The sequence below is a fragment of the Leptodactylus fuscus genome, chromosome 7 (genome assembly GCF_031893055.1).
Source record: "Leptodactylus fuscus isolate aLepFus1 chromosome 7, aLepFus1.hap2, whole genome shotgun sequence".
NCBI lineage: Eukaryota > Metazoa > Chordata > Amphibia > Anura > Leptodactylidae > Leptodactylus > Leptodactylus fuscus.
Genome location: NC_134271.1, coordinates 87,269,806 through 87,289,686, shown reverse-complemented (window position 1 = coordinate 87,289,686; position 19,881 = coordinate 87,269,806).

Genomic DNA, 19,881 nt, shown 5'->3' with positions numbered 1-19,881 from the left:
AAGGGGCTGTCAAGTTTCTGCCTTTGTATAGGCTATTATTATGATCTGCAAGGATCAGCTGTACCAAGACAAGTGCAGTTGTAGGTGTTGTTCAAATGCCAGGATTTGTGCTGCCCCATCAGGTTTTGGTTCTGCAGCACTGCCCCGATGAATTCTATAACCCCTTTAAGGAAGGCGTCTGTTTTAGTCTTCTGGATGCATCTATTTTTTCTTCCTCTTTTTTACTATTGCATTTTATAAAGTAACACTGTAAAGTTTCTATTTGACAGTGTAGCTGTTTAAGGGCTTGATTTTTGCATAATAAATCCCATTTTTAAATGGCACCATACTCAAGTGCCTAAAACTTGGCAAGATTTCCTACCACATTCTGGTGAAATCTTTTGCTTTTATGATTTTTAATTTTGTGTTGTTCACCATATGGTATAAATAATATATTACCTTTATTCAACCGTTCTTATATTGGCAACCAGGGCTGCATGTGCCATGAGGAGGGATAAGTATGAGAATGTCTGAGTGGGTGGTGCTGACAGGATTTCTTTGTCAAACCTTGCAAGGTTCATTTAACCACATTTGAAACTGGACTGCTATTATTATACACTGGGGTCTCTTTAAACCGATGTGATCACTGAGGCCCAATCACAGGACTCACTGGTCCCTGACATATTCAGGACATCTCTGAGACTGGAAAAGGCCTGAAGACTAGCACCAGAGCCCAGGGGAGGTAACACTATTTGTTATGTTTAATCACCTCCCCTGGGCATCGGCTCATTAGACTCTGGGTAGGAGGAGACCTCAGAGTCTAATAATAAATTGTGAGCAGCAAGCCCCTAAATTTTGTGGATTCTATTGAACTCAAAATTTTTTGAAAATTCGTATAGGCCACTATGTAACATTATACTATGTGAAGGTGCCGCTATGGAACATTATACTGTAGGGAGACCACTGTGGGACGTTATATTGTATGCACTATTGGACATTATTCTTATGGTGGTTTTCAGGAATCAGACAAATTCTGGAGGGGCCAAAACCTAAAACACTCCAGTGTCTGCCACTGCAGCCCATAGGTTTACACTCATTGACTTGTTCACCTGAATAAGGCAACGAACACCGAAGCCAATCAGCATTTTCTGGAGAGGGAATGGTGATGTCACTTACAGGGACTGAGGCTCATCCCGTGACTGAACAGGCTATGGTGGCAGACACTGGAGTGCCGGGGTCAGATCAATATTTTTTTTTTTATATAGTACCTACTAAGGGCCCCACTGGAGTTTGTCTAATTCCTGCAAAACCCCTTTAAGCTGAGCACTAAAGCTGGTTGAACGTCCATGGGCTTTTTTCAATCACTGTGCATATCCCTAGGGGCTCAGTGACGTATCTCAATCAGGCAGCTTCATTATTGTTCAGCTTCAGTTCATGCACAGTGGCGGTCGAGCCTAATTGTTTAACATGGAAGGGGGAATGCCTCAGGTAGCAGAAAATCCAGAATTGGTCCTGTTTACAACCATTTTGAAGAACCCCTTAGGTGCTGTGATTGCTACTGACTGAGCATCTAAGTGGTTAAATACCCAGATCACTGTTAGTATTGATTTCTGGCACTGCTGCTGAGCATTACAGTTGAGGGCGCTGACTCTCTTAGTGATAAGATGCATTGCTGGGCACTTATTGCATAATGCATTAAGGACCTTTCATCTGTGACACAAATGAAAGCGATTTTCCGGGACTTACATATTGATGACCTATCCTTAAGATAGCTTATCAATACAGTGAGAACTCTCCAGAAGACTATTCTTTTCAGTAACCAATTTTTCTCTCTTTATGCCATAGAAGTTGCCTCTCTATAAGAAGACAACCCCCTCATCCAACCAAACACCACTTTTTGAGGAAATTTTTAAGTGGAACTCTTTTGAAAAGACCACACATTGGACTTACAAATAGTGTGAGACCAAAATGGATGCAGCTCTGTACTGTTCACATCTCTGGACTGCAGAAAGAAAGAGGAAGAGACTTGTAAGGAACATTAGGAGAGTCACCAGCATCACAGTGAAGCAGACTGCCCAGTATTATAGTACTTATAGTCTTGTTTATAAAGCACAGTATTATAGTAGTTATATTCTTGTACACGTAATTGCAGTATTAAGGAGCCTTCACACGGAGTTACGCTGCGCTCATTCTGATCGTAAAAACACGTTCAGAATGAGCGCGTAAAAAGCAGCTCCCATTGACTTGAATGGGAGCCGGCATACGTGCGCTCCCTATTGAATTCAATGGGAGGCTTTTTTGTCTATTGCTTTCAATGTACTACGCGCGTAATATATTGAAAGCAATAAGGAAAAAAAGCCTCCCATTGATTTCAATGGGGAGTGCACGTATGCCGGCTCCCATTCAAGTCAATGGGAGCTGCTTTTTACGCGCTCATTATGAACGTGTTTTTAAGATCAGAATGAGCGCAGCGTAACTCTGTGTGAAGGCTCCCTTATAGAAATTTTAAATTTTGCAGACAGAAGGCAATATTCTAGTATTATATAGTATTATAGCACTGTATAGTACTATATAATATTATAGTATTGTATAAATGGAGCAGTATTATAGTACTTTCATTCTTGTGCATATAAATGTTAGCATTTGGGTAAAATGCAACGTTCTAACATATGTAGAGTTGTATGCGCCTCTTCTTTTGTGCCATTTTCTTTAGCCACTGTCCTCTGAAGTTGTTCTAAAAAACCACCAGACGAATAAAACATTGAAATGATATATTTTCTGAATAATAGTTGAAGCTTTGTGCTGTTCTACAACACAAGAGGCAGAGATATCATTCAAAAAGCCATTGTCTTCTTATCAACAGAGTAACATAAAGTGGAAAATCACAACAACGCACGAGAAAAGGAAAAATAAAGTCCTATCTTTCTGCCTTCAAAATAACATATTCCCCATTATTATGCAAACAAATGCTGTTTCCATAGAAAGAAAAAATGAGTTATACAAAATGGCTCGAAAATTGCGACAGCACAACTCTTGTTCGCCCTGCTGAGATTTTTTTATATGTTTTTCTTTCTTGACTTGATGTAATATAACTTGCCCTAGGCGCCCTGATACAATTGTACTGAGTAATACCCCAAGCCTTGTTATCTTCTGGGCTGATGTGCTAACAATATTAATATACAAGATGCAAAGAAGAGCAAGGGTGGGGGTCATGAGCAGCAGCTCCGTCACATCGCAATACATAGGGGACTCTACTGAGGGTTCTTCTACTGCTATTATTAAGAGCACACAGTCAATGCTTGTCGGCTTTTGTACCAAGTTCTATTACTATTATCTTGACAAAACGGCCTGGTTGTGTGCATGGAAGGTTGCTGCAGGGCAAGAATGGATAAATGTATATTATCTTACATTTATTAGTACATTCGGGAAAGACAGTTTACCCAGGATAAGAGATCTATGGTTGACTAATATACAGGGGCTGTGTGCACTTGTCAGAAATAGTCACTTCTTTATTCTGCCTTATAGTGTTTCTTCGAGTATTCTAATAATCCTGTATAGATTTCTGCAATCCTGACAGTGATTTTGGCTGTCTCCAATTGCATAAAGGGATCAATATGTGATATAGGTGCTTCATTTATTTTGTTTTGATTTGTTTTTTTTATTGTACATAGGTGACAGTAGTATAGTAGCTATACTTTTGTACATGGGAGCAATAAAATAATCATTTTCTTGTACATAGGGTGGACACTATTATATTAGTATGCAATTTTATGTTGTGTTGATATGTGTTGTGTATTGTATATGTTGATATTATTGTACATTGGGCGGCAATATAGTAGTTAGAGGAGGAGATTTATTATCTTCAGAAGCCGGAAAAATGATCAAAAAAATGTATCACAAACCTCAGATTTGTGACTTTTAGAGGCTATTGGGCCAAAAAATTGCACTAATGGCATTTTACACTACCCTTGCCACTTTACAAAAGTCATAGTTAGAGGTATAACATGAGCGTAGCCAGCAGCTCTGCCAATTTTATCAACATTTGTACCATTACTCTGGCATAAATGATTACTGAAAGCTATGCCAGCTGCCTACTGACACAGGCACACATTGTCAGAGGATGGTAATGATAATTGATAACAAGGTATATGCAGCCCGTCATAAAGTACTACATACTAAATCCTAAACATACAAACTAAATACTAAATACTAAATCCTACATGTGCATGGGATATCAAGAACAGCATTGAATATAATAATGTTGTTCATAGTGGGCAATATTGAAGAACAGAATAATTCTCATCCAGATTGATGACTGATCCCTTGACATAGTATACTATAATTGCACAGAACATACCATTTGATGTCTATGTAGATAGGTGATGTCATGTATCCTGAAATCTAGAATTGCTTTCCTATTTGCTAGTAGTCAGCTAAACGGCAGCAGACAATCAATTATATGAGATCATGTTTAATAAAATAATATGTTTGCTGTCCTAATGAAGATCTTATGATAAATGCCTGTAAGGGGAGGAAAATTGCTGGAATTGTTTCTTGACAGGATGAGTTATTTGTTACTGGGGTCATAAAACATCTTATGAATGATACTTATTAGTAAAAAATAAAGATAAAACAGAGGATCCTTGGTGTAATTCCTGGATCAATCACTTATTCAGCACTTAATTTTATACGCCCCGTATGATAATTTACATTGTATGGGAAGGATCCTCCATATTTTAAAGGGTTTCAAGAAAGAAGTAAAACATCCCTTTAAGCCTCTATGTTACTCATGGCCATTTACGACCATCTATTCATCCATACTGATGTGATCTATGGGTTTGGAGCTACGAGGCGGCAGTACTAATTATTAAGCTACCAAACTGATACTTACAGTAGGGCCCATGCACACAAATATATTTTCAGTCAGTTTTTTTACACACTGACCCATTCTTTTCTAGGGCCCATACAGATAATCATGTTTTTCATTGGTCTGTATGGGGGACCATGAGTCTGGACACAAATCTGAGGACAGAATCTATTCCCATCCATTTTGTAATATGTGAATGAAATGCATGGGTCCAGGAAAAGCACTGAAGGGACACAGATACTGTTTCCTCAAAGACCCATATATGGGCTATGGCCATCATTGACTTTCTCTGATTCTACCTCAGTTGATCCTTATCTTGAACCAAAAGATCATCAGCATTTATGTCTAGTGTTCACAGGGTCCACTTGTAATGGGTTAAAGAAGACCTTTCAGCACTTCCACCAACTCCAGATACTGGATACTGGATTCTGGAATGGCTGGATTTTTTTCTCTAGCTCTCACAGTTCTCAAGCAAGCGGTGCAGTTCATTTTGGTGCCTGGTGAACTGGAGTTGGTGGAGGCAGTTTCAGTTGTTAGGAGGCAATTGTAGAGTCAGGTTAGAGCATATAGCCGAGTACCTGCAACCAGATCCTGCCTGCAAGGAGTTAGGTTAATGTTTAATGACTATAACAGTTTACAAGCCAGAACCTGCCTAACATAGAGAAGAAAAAGCCTGTGTTTGATGGTTGAGAACGTTGTATGCTGTTATCGCTCTGCAATAGAGATGAACTGTTTGCCAGCAGAATACTGTTGAAGTGCATTAGTAAAAAGAACTATTCCTTCTTTTAACCCACTGATGTGACTTTCCCTGTGTCTTACAAGGAACCTTGCAGAGTAAAGTTTAAAAACCTCACTTGCAATAGACCATCACACATTGGGCTTCCTCCCTATCTTTACACACTAAGAGCCCATACTTTTTTTTAAAAAAAAACTTTTGTCTGTTCATAAATTTCCTTGTAGTTTCCCTCTGCCCTATGAATCATTTCCGTATATGTAGCTTTTTATGTTATTACAAGGGTATAAATCCAGCTGCAGCAAGAACAGAAACAAACAGCCACCAGCGGGGGTTTGTGTGCTTGGCAGCGGCATGGCATATGTTATGCAGCAGTAGGGCAGCGCTCAGAGCTGGAGCAGAATGTACTGACATCAGTATTAACAGCCATGGGTTACTGAAGAATTCTCCCCTATGAAATGAGCGGACAGGAAAAAAACATTAAAGCTTGATACAATGTATGCTGTTATCATCTGCCGCTGATGCACCTGCTTCCTACAAGCCACAATCTTATCTTGGCAGAAATTCTTCAATAAAATTGAAAACTCCTATGAAATATATTAAGCAGTTTACATAAGACCATTTTTCTTTCCTAACAAATTGTATTGCTTCACTTCAGACCAAAACTACCGATCATTCTACAAATACTTTCTTCTAGAGTTCTTGTATGTGTATAACAGGTATACTCCAGTCACAGCCAAAGCTGCATTTACAATTGTACTAGTTTCGTACTAGATTGGAGGATCTAACTGCAGACAGATAGGTTATTTGGGCATAAAAGTGCCTTACATGTTATGATTGTTTGTATATGTTGTCATGTTCATACTGTATTCAGTTGTGAAATGTTTTCAAGCTGTTGTTCTCTGGTATCACTTGTCCTGGTGAGTTGTGGTCTCCATAAGGTTGATCATAGCATCACACAGTATAGTGGGGGGTCTGTAGCTGGAAAAGGAAATAGTCATAGCAGAGAAAAGAAGTAGTATTCTGTAAGAGCCAGGGAAGAAGAAGCAAGTGTTATGTGGCAGTAGCCATTTTGTGTTTCAGACACTGTGTGCTGTGAGGAATTACCACAGCAGCAGGGCAGAGAAGCTGTGACAGCACCCTGCATTACTATCAGTAAGGTGTGGTTCACATCTGTGTCAGTAATCCGTTCGGGGAGTCCCCCCGAATGGACTACTGAACTCGTTGGCAAGCGGTGTGCAGTGAAAGCACACGGACCCCATAGACTATAATGGGGTCTGTGTGCATTTCGCGTGGTGTCTGCATTAGTCATGTGGACAGGAAAGTAGATTGTGAACTACTTTTCTGTTTGCATGTTCCATGCGTAGACCGTGAAGAGCACACAGACCCCGTTATAGTCTATGGGGTCTGTGTGTTTTCACCGCACACCGCTTGCTAATGCATTCGGTAGTCTGTTCGGAGGAGGTCCCCATGCAGACTCTCCGAACAGATTACCGACACAGATGTGAACCGGGTCTTAGAGGACAGGATTACATCAGGCTGAGCAGAACTACAACCCTGGCAGCTTGCACATACCTCTACAAGCTAACTGAACTCCTGCAGGAGACCAGAAACTGGACCTGCAGATATCTAAGACTCCCTGATAATACATAGGAAAGTTTCAGCAGGCTACAAGCCACTGTACCACAGCTAACCTATAAGGTCACCATGACAGTCCAGCTTCCTGCATGTTTTTCCCTGGGGTGGTCGCAGTTGTGCATTAAAGAGGATTCTTTTCTCTTTCACTGGAGGAAATGGCTCATCCATGTATTGCACAGTCACCTCTATGAAGTCAATTATGTATGAGACATCAAATAGGAATACTTGTACTATACATTATAGTATGTAATGGAAATTGTCAAAATCACACTAACATTTTAGCTCCTGGCCAGATTTCTGGCCCAAACCCAGTCAGAAAACAGGGACTCCTTGGATAATAGAAATTTTTGCTGCTGAGAATCCTGGGCTACTTCTTTGTCCAATAGTATATATACTATGCAGTGTGTAGAGCTGTGAGAGGGAAGGGACTCCTAGCATCATAAATCACTATGATGCAAGGAGTCACACAGGGGCTTAAAGGGATTCTACCATTAAAAAACTTTTTTTTCTAGGTAACATGTCGGAATAGCCTTTAGAATGGTTCAAAATACCGGTTTGTACCGGTATGCTAATTAGTTCTCTAGCAGCGATGGGGGCGTCCCCCAGCGCAGGAGATGCGATGGGGGCGTTCCCATTGCTGCTCGAAAACCAACTCCAGCGCCGCCTCTGTCTTCTTCTGCATCCACCCCTGGACATAGTGCCGACACCGCAATTTCGCACATGCGCAGTACGTTCGGCGAAGTTCGCCGAACAGAGCGTACTGCGCAGGCGTCCGATGTCAAGCCGAAGAAGGAAGGGGCGTATTCACACAGTATAATGTCCCATATTGGCCCCTCTACACTGTATCATGTCCCACAATGGCCCCTGGAAGTACACCACTCATGAACTATTATTATATAATGAGTGTAATGATTAAAGGCCCAAACCAGTGTTACTCACCTCTCCTGGGCTCCAGCACAACTCCTCTTCAATGACGTCACAAATGTGGGTTAGGCTGGTAGGCCCAAAGACAGAAGGGAATAGCGCCAGAGCCCAGGAGAAGTAACAATGGTTTTTATGTTCGCTCACCTCCCCTGGGCATCTGATCATTATACTCTGGGGCCTTTAGAGATATGTGAATATAATAATAGCAGTTTCAGTTCGGATGTATTCCAGAAAAAACCTACATGTCGGGTTTTGCTGTCCGCTTGAAAAGTCGGACATCTTTAGGAACGGACACTTAAGGACAGGCGCGGAGTGTAAAACAACGCACCCGAACCCCATTTAAATGAATGAAAAATGTCACGGACACAGCTAGTATCCGCTGCTAATGTCCGTGCAAGATTTTGAACAGACACTAGGAGCGGACACTACCTGTCGGACACTGACGGTAGTGTGAATGCTCCCTTAGAAATTTCTATTTCAACAATTCCAGTAAAACAGTGAATGCAACTCTAGATGTCACTAAAATATGAGACAAAGTTGCCATTTTTATATAATTTTTTTTAGCTCTCATTTTCTCTTTTCAACATTGTAATCCAAAACTTGTTTCCTTTTTCAACCCATTTACCAAGAGACTTGACTGCTGCAGAACACACAGATATAGCTAGAATGCACTCCCTGTCTCTGCAACTTATCTGTTCATTATTTTATTTTCTCCATGTTATTTTGGCAGCAGGTTTCTGTCGTGCAGCTGTCAGTCATTTGTGTTATGTCATCCTGTCTATGAGCGGGATCTATTTACTGACTGCAGAGGCTGCCGATGATACATTGACAGCAGCTATGTGATGAATCTATGTCTATGGAGCTCCTGTTTTATTAGTCTGTTAATGCAGAGCTCTGTGATCACAACTCTCGGCACAGGGCGGCTTAGTATGAAGAGCAGGTCTGCCCTACAAGGCTCTGAATTATTGCACAAATGACATTCAGTTCTCACCACTTTTTCCTCTATGGTGACAGGAGACAAAGAAGAGGGACGCTGTGCCAAACAATATCTAATTGAATCAAGCCAACTCTCCAGAGATATTATTGCAGAATCCAAACCGATAGTGTCAACTGTCAAACATGAATGATTTAGCATCCAAACAGCAAAGATAGTAACTCCAGCTGTGTCCTCCACATACCTTCATCTGTTTTATGATGATAAATTAAAGGGGCCTGGCATTATAAGGAGATAATATTTACAACATAGGCTATAATAAGGATGGGCTGCAATGTTCCTTATGTGTCCTAAAATTTGAAATGGCAAAAGAGGGTAATAAGTAAAAAAACATAAATGTGACTTCTTGTTGCCCACCCCTATCTCAACACATGCCCCGGTTGCCCCCTATATAAGCCCCTGCTTTACAAATAAACTTATATCTGATTAGTAATAGCCAGTTCTAGACAAACACAATCTGACCAATAAATAACGCACATTGAGTTGTACAAATCATGTCGTACATGCAGCACACTGAGTAAACATCTACAGTATAGAGAGGGGGTGGAATTGTCAACGCTTTAGCTTGATAACCTGCAGACCCCCTTTATAAGTACAGAAATAACCTACACTAAATGTTTCCTGTAACTTCAAATAAGATTTGCACAAACTTGAGGAATGAAGATGAATTGTGGATCATCCCTCCCTGCATATGTTTCACCTCCGTGCCTTGCGTGTACAGTCCAATAGTACATCTCAATAGGGTTCAAGTCAGAATTCTGAATTGGCCATTCCAAAACATAAATCTTCCACTTTTTAACAGGAATGTGTCACCAGAAAATTATCTATTATTTAAAGGTGTTTTTCTACGAAATAAGTGATCCCTTATTCATATCAGTGAGGATCAAAGCTCCACCGTTCTGAAGGAAGAGGTAGTTGGGCAGTACAGCATTGCTTTGACGAATAGTGCTCAGCTATCTCCGAACTCCCTTGGCACTTTGATCATTGAGATAACAAAAGTCCACTATTCTCCTGATCAATGGGGTCTGACTGCTCAGGCCTGTAAGTCCTAGTTCACATGGGGCCCGGTTAGGCGTATTTTGGTCCTGATTTTGACGCGGGAAGCCACATCGGAATAGGGCCAAAATGCACCTGCCACGACGTCACGGCTTCCTGCTCCAGTGTAGGCCCAAATGAATGGGCCTAGTCTGGAGGGTGGTGCCGCGAGGCGGATGCCGAGGCTGAATCAGCCGCGGAAACCGCCTGAAGAAAGGGAAGTTCGCTCATGGAAAAAAGTAAGCTAGCAGTCTACATAGACCTCTATTGTGAGGGGGCGGATTCTGACGTGGATTCAGCACCAAAATACGCCCCCTCTTGACCCGTGTGAACGAGCCCTAAGTTATCCCCTATCCTATCAATAAGCGATCATTTGTTTGGTGGAGAAAACACTTTAAAGTCAAGTTTTTCTGTTAAACATATTTTTAAGTTTTTTTTTGGTGAGGTTTTTTTTTTTTTTTTTAACTTTCTGTTGTGATATACCAGGACCTATAGTTGGATAGTAAGTAGTAGTGTTTAATGGTACTATGTTGCGGTTGATATCTCATTGATTAACAGCAATTTTGCCATTGCCATTTTATACTATAAATTTTATGTCATTCACCTGTGGCTTAAATTACCTTATAAATGTATTTACTTGGTCAATAGAATTAAATTGATACCAAATTTGTATAGTTTTACAAAGTAAAATCCCATAGCAAAGTTTAAACCTGACATTTTTATTGAAATCATTGTGGGGCACATAACTGTCAGGAATCTCATTCAGCTGCTATTGCTTCAGGGTTACCGTGCTGAACTGAGAAGCTTCTGCAGTATCAGAAATTCCCTGTGTTTGTCCAGTTAGCAGCTCAGGAGGCAAATAAAAAACCTTTTCCTCCCTGTTAAATTAGCACTTTAGTTTGGCTCTGTATCATGTGTGTATTAAATTGATTTATTCAAACTTTTGGCTTGTTTCTGGTTATTCATTTGTCTACTGATTCTGCCTCTGATGTGACCTCTCAGAACTGAACCTTGCCTTCATATTGGATATCCGTTTTTTTCTCCTGATTCTACCTCCTGTACTGACTATTTGCTTGGAAATATACAGTATCTTCCTGTTTCAGATTTGTTCCGTAAGTTAATTGTGGGTTCTAGTTTGGTTTCAGTTAGTGGAGCATTTATTTTTTTTGTACTGTATCTTGTGGTGCATCTGGCCTTATGGCTGGTGCTGGGGATAGTATTTTGGTATCTTAGCCTATCTCTCAGCAATGTATAAGATTAAAACTGCTGTTCTTCTGCTCTCTGTTATCAGACAGATCCTACTGTTTTGTGATATTTGTTTGTGAAACATAAAAAATAACACTTTTTCATCTATTTTTGTAAGCATCAATTCGTATTTTTAGATTTTTTATTTTTATGCCATTCCCTATGCAGGTAAAAAATGACTTTAGTTGTATTGCTCAGATCATTATGGGTGCTGCAATACTCAATATGTGTGTAACATCCTTGCCCATTCGGGCTTCAGCGCCATCCTCTAGCTACATGCTACAGTGCCGCTATGATTCCTTGCCGTTGCTTCTTCTTGTGAACACCGTCCTATTCATTCACCTTGGCACTTGCTATTGCCTTTTATATGTGATGGCTTTCTCTGTTATTTCTATACATATTTCTGACCTCTGGCTTTTCTTTTGACCATTCTCTCAGATTTTCATTCTGTACTGTGCTCGACTGGTATAGACCCCTTGGCTACCTGACCTCCCTTTTGTTGTTGTTTGTCTTGTCTGTGTTCTGTGTCATCACTTATATCTAAGAAGGGACTGTCGACCAGTTGTCATCTGTTACCTAGGGCAGTGGGGCAAGTAGGCAGGGACAGGGACAGTTCAGCTTAGTTCATCACCAGCTACTGGGGAAAAATCTTCTTAATGCTGCAGCATTTTTAATTGGTTATATTTGCAAAATTGTTTAGTTTTTAATTGTCTACTAATTTGTTTATCTTCATGAAAAACCTTGTTAAGCAGAAGGTAACTTTCTCATGAAACATTCCCTTAAAAATGATATAGTTTCTTTGTTTTGGATCATTGTCTTGCTGTATATCCAAGCACATCCTCATGGACCACTCTGCTTGCATTCTTCTCTAAAATGTTTTGAAATACCTTAGAATTCTTTATTCCCTCAATGATTTCAAGTCATCCAGTACCTAAGGCAGTTCAGCATTCCCAAAACATGATGTTCCTTCCATAGTGTTTCACAGTTGGGATGAGCTTTAGATATTGGTGTACACGGTATAGTGCACTGTTACTTGTAAATATAATGTGTATTTGTGCTAACAAGTTTCACTGTTATCTCCTCCCCATAGACCAGTTTCCCACATACACTGTAAACAATTCAGGTGGTCATTTAAATAGGATCTTTCATCAAGGTCAAAATACTAAATGATTCTCGCTGTGCCCTTGATCAATGTGGAGTATTTATTTTTAAAATCTGTCTACCTATTTAAAAAAAAATATGATCCCTGGAAGGTTACAGCTCTGATTCTCCAAGTGGGCAGTAACCTTTTGTTTTTCTTTATCTTTTTTATAAGATAAAAGGTTCCAGACAACTTGGATAATCAGAGAAAGTTTACAAATATTCTTATGGGGGCAATATGTTTTGAATAGATGGACGGATTTTAATAAGAAAAGCATCCGACTGTTCAGGGGAGCAGCTAGAATAAAATGATGTATGTTATTTAGCACTTTCTACTTGGTGACAGGTCTGCTTTAAGATGGGCTGCATTGGTGTCCTTTGAACAACAGCAGCAGTTTCCTTCATAGTCCTTCCATGAACACCTTTCTTTAGCAGCGATTTTTTTTTTTTTTTTTTTTTTTTTTTAATAATGGACACATAAGCAAGAGATTTTGCAGTTTGTAGAGCCATCAGTTCATCTTTTTCTGTAATCTTTGGATTCTCTCTCACCTCTTTCAGGATTGCCAGTGGTGCTCTTAGGCCTGGTTCACATCAACATTTGGGTTTCCATTCAGGTAGTTCAGAAACGCATACGAATTAAAATTTGGTTATCTAAGAAACCACATGGACCCCATAGACTATAATGAGGTCAGTGTGGTTTCCACATGAAACATGCGGAGAAAAAGTACTGCTTACTTTTCTCTCTGCATTTATTGTGAGGAAACCGAATGGAAACCACACAGACCCCATTATAGTCTATCGGGTGCTCATGTTTTTCCAGGTAACCTCTTTTCTATGTGCATAGAAAGTAAGTAAGTAAGCGGCCATTTTCTTGTGGCCTGTGGGCATGCGCAGTAGGCTCTGCCCAAAGCCTGAGGCCTACAAGTTTCAAAGCCTGCGCCAGAAGAAGACACAGGAAGATGACGTTCCTGAAGAAGATGGAGGCGGCGCTGGAGAGTTCTCTGGCAGCATTGGGGATGCCCCCAGTGCTGTTTGAGCACTGGGGCCCGCCTCCAGTGCTGCAAGAGAACTCATTTGCATACCAGCAAAAAACAGGATTTCTATGGAACGGCAGCGCGGAGAAGACATTTAAAGGTAGGAGACGAATAGCGTTTCTTAAGACTATTCTGATGTGTTAGGGACAAAAAATTGCTTCTGAATGATAGGATCCCTTTAATAAACTTAACATTTCAAATATGAAATTTTAGTGGCCTAAGAAGGATTCTGCCTAGATTTCCAGATGAGAGCACCTTTCAACTTTATGTACATCCACAGGGTGCAAAATACAGCTGAAAACTATGGTGGAGCAGAAATCTATTGACTCCCTGTGGTGGTTAGTTAAGGGCCTCTTAACAATTTTTGTGAGTCTAGCTCCAGTGGAGGAATAGCTTACAATTGCGCAGGAAATACCAACCTTAATAAATTCCCCCTACTGTTTCTTTCACATCACCTGTAAATTAATACTAGTGGTTCTAACATACAATACAGAATTGTAATTTACTCCAAGATCAAACTGTGATAACTGCTGTGGAAATCAACATGGAAGCCCTGGCTTTAGACATCTGCTTCATGACAGCTGATACATGTAAGAAGTCAATTCACACACCAGTGTTTCTCACAGAAAACCCATGCAGCCATGTCAATTTCTGTTCAAGGTGGGGGCTGAACAACATTTCTCACCTCAGCCAGGAGAAAGACGATGTGCTCACCTGCCAATGGGACACACTTTCGCCATATTAATGCAAAGGGGGCACAAGTGGGACATAGTGTAACTATTATATAGGTAAAACAAAACAGGATCTGATTGTTTGGGAACAGAAAGGGGGAAATTACAGTTGAATGGGGTGCAATGGGAGGTATTGCTGCATAAAGAGACACAGGAGCTCTGTAACTGTATTGAAGGCACCATTACTGTGTAAGAAATTCCACTAGATTTGTGTAGGGAACTATGGATGGTGAGTTTGTGTAGAAGAGGAAAACAAGTGAGTATAGACAGGAGCCAAAGATTTTTACACGTGTTTAATTCAGTCACTGAATACATCACCAGTTGGGTAACAGGATTCACCTTTAAGGTTAAGGGCCCATGTAGCAAGTTACAGCAAAAAAAACTGCTGTGGAAAAAAACTGTGTTAGAAACGCATCTTGTTTTTTCACAAAAAGTCAACAGAGTTTTCCTCTGCAGTCTTTCTGCCCCTATTGTACCAGCAGCATAATTGACATCCTGCGATTTTCCTCTGCATTGTCTAGATGAGATTAGCCAGAATCTCATCTAATTTAGGTTAAGGCCCCACGGGCCGTATCCGAAGCACTAAAGCGCTGCGGAAAGAACTGCTGCGTGAACGCATTGCGGTTCTTTCCGCAGCGCTTTTAAGAGAAAGTTCACAGAGTTTTCCTCTGCGGACTTTCTCTTAACATTATATCTACAGGAAAGCCGCCGGCGTTTCCGTAGATATAATTGACATGCTGCGATTTGCAAAGCCACAACGGTTTTGCAAATTGCAGCGTGTCCGTGCTGTGATCTTTTCCGCAAAGTGGGGATAGGATTCGCATGAATCCCATCCACTTTGCCTGCACTGTACAACGCCGCAATTTTTCCCGCAGCATCTCTGCTGCAGGAAAATCGCGGCATTTCCGGTCCGTGGGGCCCCGGCCTTATAGGTACCTTAAAACACACTTTTTTTTGCTGCTGTGTTTCTGCAACATGGGGTCCCAGCCTAATACTGGTATCTACGGTACCATTATATGGTAGTAACTTTGCCAAAGGCAGAAATACCACACACACATACAATAAATAAAAAATTATAATTTATTTAGAAAAATGCATGTAAAAAAATGGAGACTGCTGTGGAACGATCTTAGACTCTGCCTCCTCACAGATGAGCCTCCGGCAGGACAGTTTGAGAGCTGCCAAAATGCCGGAGCAGGCAAACCATCGATGGTAGCAATTTACTGAGTATAGGCGGATCATCGCAGACGAATATAATATAATATAATATATATATATATATATATATATATATATATATATATATATATATATATATATATATATCTGTGTTTCATGTAATTAGTATTTTGACCAGATTGCCTTAGTTTTTTGTTTGTTTTTTTAAATTGTGATTTGTGATATAAAGAGGAACCTTATCACTGTCATCCTGAACCTCTATCCGGATGGAGCTTCGTTCATCACAGCTCAATTATCCCGTCACCTGATGAACCTTTAATGGGGAAACGCATTGGGTGGTTTTGATTCTAATACTTGTAGCTGCCTCAGCCTTTTCCATTATCCCTATATCGCTACTATAGATTAGGTCTCGGTTCTCATTCAATATCGCTCTTTTTAGAGCGCCCCTATATAGGGAATCTAGTATTTAGAGATCATCTACATCTGGGACTTTGCAGTTACATATATTTTTGAGGTCCTTATAATTCGGGAGAATAAGTCACATGTTTAAATTATAAAGGACTTTATTGGTGTAGAAGGGCTATACTTTGTAGGAGTCTCTATCCAATATAAGGAGACTATGAGAATTGTCCTAGAGACCCTATACACATTAGATATTTTTTTGCTCTTTAGGAATATTTCCATTACCTCCTATTACTCACGATACCTCTAAGGGGGCGTTCACACTAGCGTCGGTGTCCGACAAAATCTTGCGCGGACATTAGCATCGGACACTAGCTGTGTCCGTACATTTTGCATTGATTTACATCATGTGAGTTCTTTTACAGTCCATGTCTGTCCTTAAGTGTCCGTTCACAAAGATGTCCGATTGTTCAAGCGGACAGCAAAACCCTACATCTTTGTGAACGGACACTTAAGGACAGACACGGATTGTAAAAGAACTCACATGATGTCCCATTAAATCAATGCAAAATGTACGGACACAGCTAGTGTCCGATGCTAATGTCCGCGCAAGATTTTGCGTGGACATTAGCTGTCGGACACCGATGCTAGTGTGAACGCCCCCTATGTGTGTTTGATTCTACACATACTGAGATCTCACTATCCACTAATACTTTAGGGGTTTTTGGATCAACATCATGAAAGTTTTTTTTAAATATTTTAAAGGGTTCTCTCCCCTCTTAGTTTTTCATATCTGAATCATACTGAACTCCATTTTGGTGTTTTCCCCTTATCACGTTTCCTTTCTGTTTTGCATCTAGGCAGCTATATTTATATAGACAATGCTCTGATAATATACATCTTATTCACTCATTTATTTTCTCACAAGTCTACTCTCTGAGTGTTCAGTTTTATCTTTTGTTCATATGTAAATAAAAGTTAGGTTTTAATTATCTTTCTAAAAAGGGGCTTGTACACTTTAGCATTTCATTTGAACCTTATAACCACATTCATTGATAGATACACATAATATCGATAAATCATACGCAGGCGTAGTAGAATCAAATCAACATTTACAGTGAATTAGGATATTTCATATTTTGGGAACTCAGTGGAAAAGAGTACTTTCTAAAGATCTGCATATCCCTATACATTAGTTATTTGCATATGTTCTGCATTGTTAGGGCCATAGATACATTGTTACCGACACAACTACATCACATGGTTACACTTATACAGTAAACCACATAAATGAATATAAAAGAAATCAGGCCGGAGGACGCTTTGTCCACTGGAGCGTGCGGCACCTTGTAGCGTCTTTGTTCTCAGTGAGATTTAACAGATCGCCCTGGGCCAGATATGCTGGAAGTGGCTGCCATTTTTCATTGCCAATTGAGATCACAACTTTATAGCTGTAAACTGCCTGAGAGGCATCCTCCATGTAGATGTGCTGCAAATTACAACCTACATACTAAATGTATACAGCAGCGGAAGCCACAGGAGAGAGTATAATAAATAATATATCATGTTCAGACACTACAGCTGATAAGCTATAAAAAGGCTACAAACTTATCCATAACCATGTGGAGGTCCGCTTTAACTTTCCGTTTTTTGGGTAAGCAAACACATCTAAGAACATGACTGGTCATATACACTATGTGATCAAGAGTATCCGGCTGAAAATGACTTACAAGTTTGTGGCACCCTTCATCGGTAATGCTGGAATTCAATATGGTGTTGGCCCACCCTTAGCCTTGATGATAGCTTCCACTCTCGCAGGCATACGTTCAATCAGGTGCTGGAAGGTTACTTGAGGAATGGCAGCCCATTCTTCACGGAGTGCTGCACTGAGGAGAGGTATTGATGTAGGTCAGTGAGGTCTGGCACGAAGTCGGCGTTCCAAAACATCCCAAAGGTGTTTTATAGCATTCAAGTCAGGACTCTGTGCAGGCCAGTCCATTACAGAGATGTTATTGTCGTGTAACCACTCCGCCACAGGTCGTGCAGTATGAACAGGTGCTCCATCGTGTTAGAAGATGCAATCGCCACCCCCGAATTGCTCTTCAACAGTGGGAAGCAAGAAAGTGTTTAAAACATCAATGTAGGCCTGTGCTGTGATAGTGCCACACAAAACAACAAGGAGTGCAAGACCCCTCCATGAAAAACACGACCACACCATAACACCACCGCCTCCGAATTTTACTGTTGACACTACATACACTGGCAGATGACGTTCACCGGGCATTCGCCATACCCACACCCTGCCATCGGATCACCACATTGTGTACCGTGATTCGTCACTCCATACAACGTTTTTCCACTGTTCAATCATCCAATGTTTACGCTCCTTACACCAAGCGAGGCGTCTTTTGGCATTGACCTGCGCCAATCACCTGACCAGGTTCGAAGTCCGGGAGTTCCGCGGAGTGCCCCATTCTGCTCTCTCACGATGTCTAATGTCTACTGAGGTCGCTGATATGGAGTACCTGGCAGTAGGTGGCAGCACAATGCACCTAATATGAAAAATGTATGTTTTTAGGGGTGTCTGGATACTTTTCATCACATAGTGTATGCGTGCACTGCTCCTTGAAACACTTACATTTTTGCATTTGAAATACTATGGATAGAAGGGTAATATAGTATATGCAAGCTACATGCAGCTTGCTATTATAGACTGCCATTTCCTAAATAAGGCTAAAAACATTTTTTTTAGTGAATTCTGGCAAATAACATAAAAACCCAACATAATTCCTAATTCCTATTTCCTAATATATTCAGTGCAATTTCTGGTATAACTACCAAAATAAATTGTCTATGACTATGGATACATGTAGTGAATCATGGTGGCTCAATGGTTAGCGATGGAGTCCTGGTTTTGAATCCTGCCAAGAACAACATCTGCAAGGAGTGTGTATGTTCTCTCCTTGTTTGCGTGGGCTTCCTCCAGATACTCTGGTTTTCTCTCACAATCCAAAGACATACTAAGGTAGCCAAAATATAATCCTGAAATTGTGAGTTTTTGGTTTTTAGGCTGAGGCCCCACGTTGTGGAAATGCAGCTTTTTCTATTGCAGATTTTGTTGTGTTTTTTTGAACCAAAGCCAGGAGTGGAGTGGACTGAACAGAAGGTGGAAGTAAAAGAACTTCCTATATATTCTTTTTGTAGCCATTCAAAAAACGCAGCAACTGCAACAAAAGAAGCCGCATTTCCGCAACATGGGGCCTAACGCTAAGGCCCCACAGGACCATCTGCAGTGCTAAAGCACTATGGGAAAAACCGCTGTTCTTCCCACAGCGCTTTAAACAGAAAGTTCTCAAAGTTTTGTCCCGCGGACTTTCTGTTACAATTATATCTACGGGGAATTCACTGGTGTTTCCGCAGATATAACTGACATGCTGCGATTTCTAAAACCGTGCTGGTTTTGGAAATTGCAGTGTGTCTGCGCTGTGGTTTTTACCACAAAGTGGGCATTGGATTCACATGAATCCCATCCACTTTTCAATTACTGTAAAATGCCACGATTGTTCCTGCGGCATTTCTGACCTGTGGGGCCCCAGCCTTAGCCTTAAGATGTTCAACATGCAAGACATTTCCAGGACATTACTGCAGCCAGTTTCCTTACAGTCTGTCACTGAACTATGAGAAGGAGGATGGATTTGGCTGAGTTCCTTCACCATAAAGTGATCTATTTGTTGATTTCTCAATTTCATTGTTCATGGGACAAAATCGGATCGCGGAAAAAGTGAGTAATATTACAGGAAGAGCCAGGATTTTTTTTTTTTACTTCTTGGGCAATTTTTATATTTAGTGCTTGTTTAATAAATGTGAGCCTTCCTTACTATCGGTAAGCTCTCTCCTTACAGTCACTGACAAGGAATATTATTGTTTCAATTTAAAGACTGTAATGGGCCTTGACCTAGTCCTGCTCACACAGCCATAGT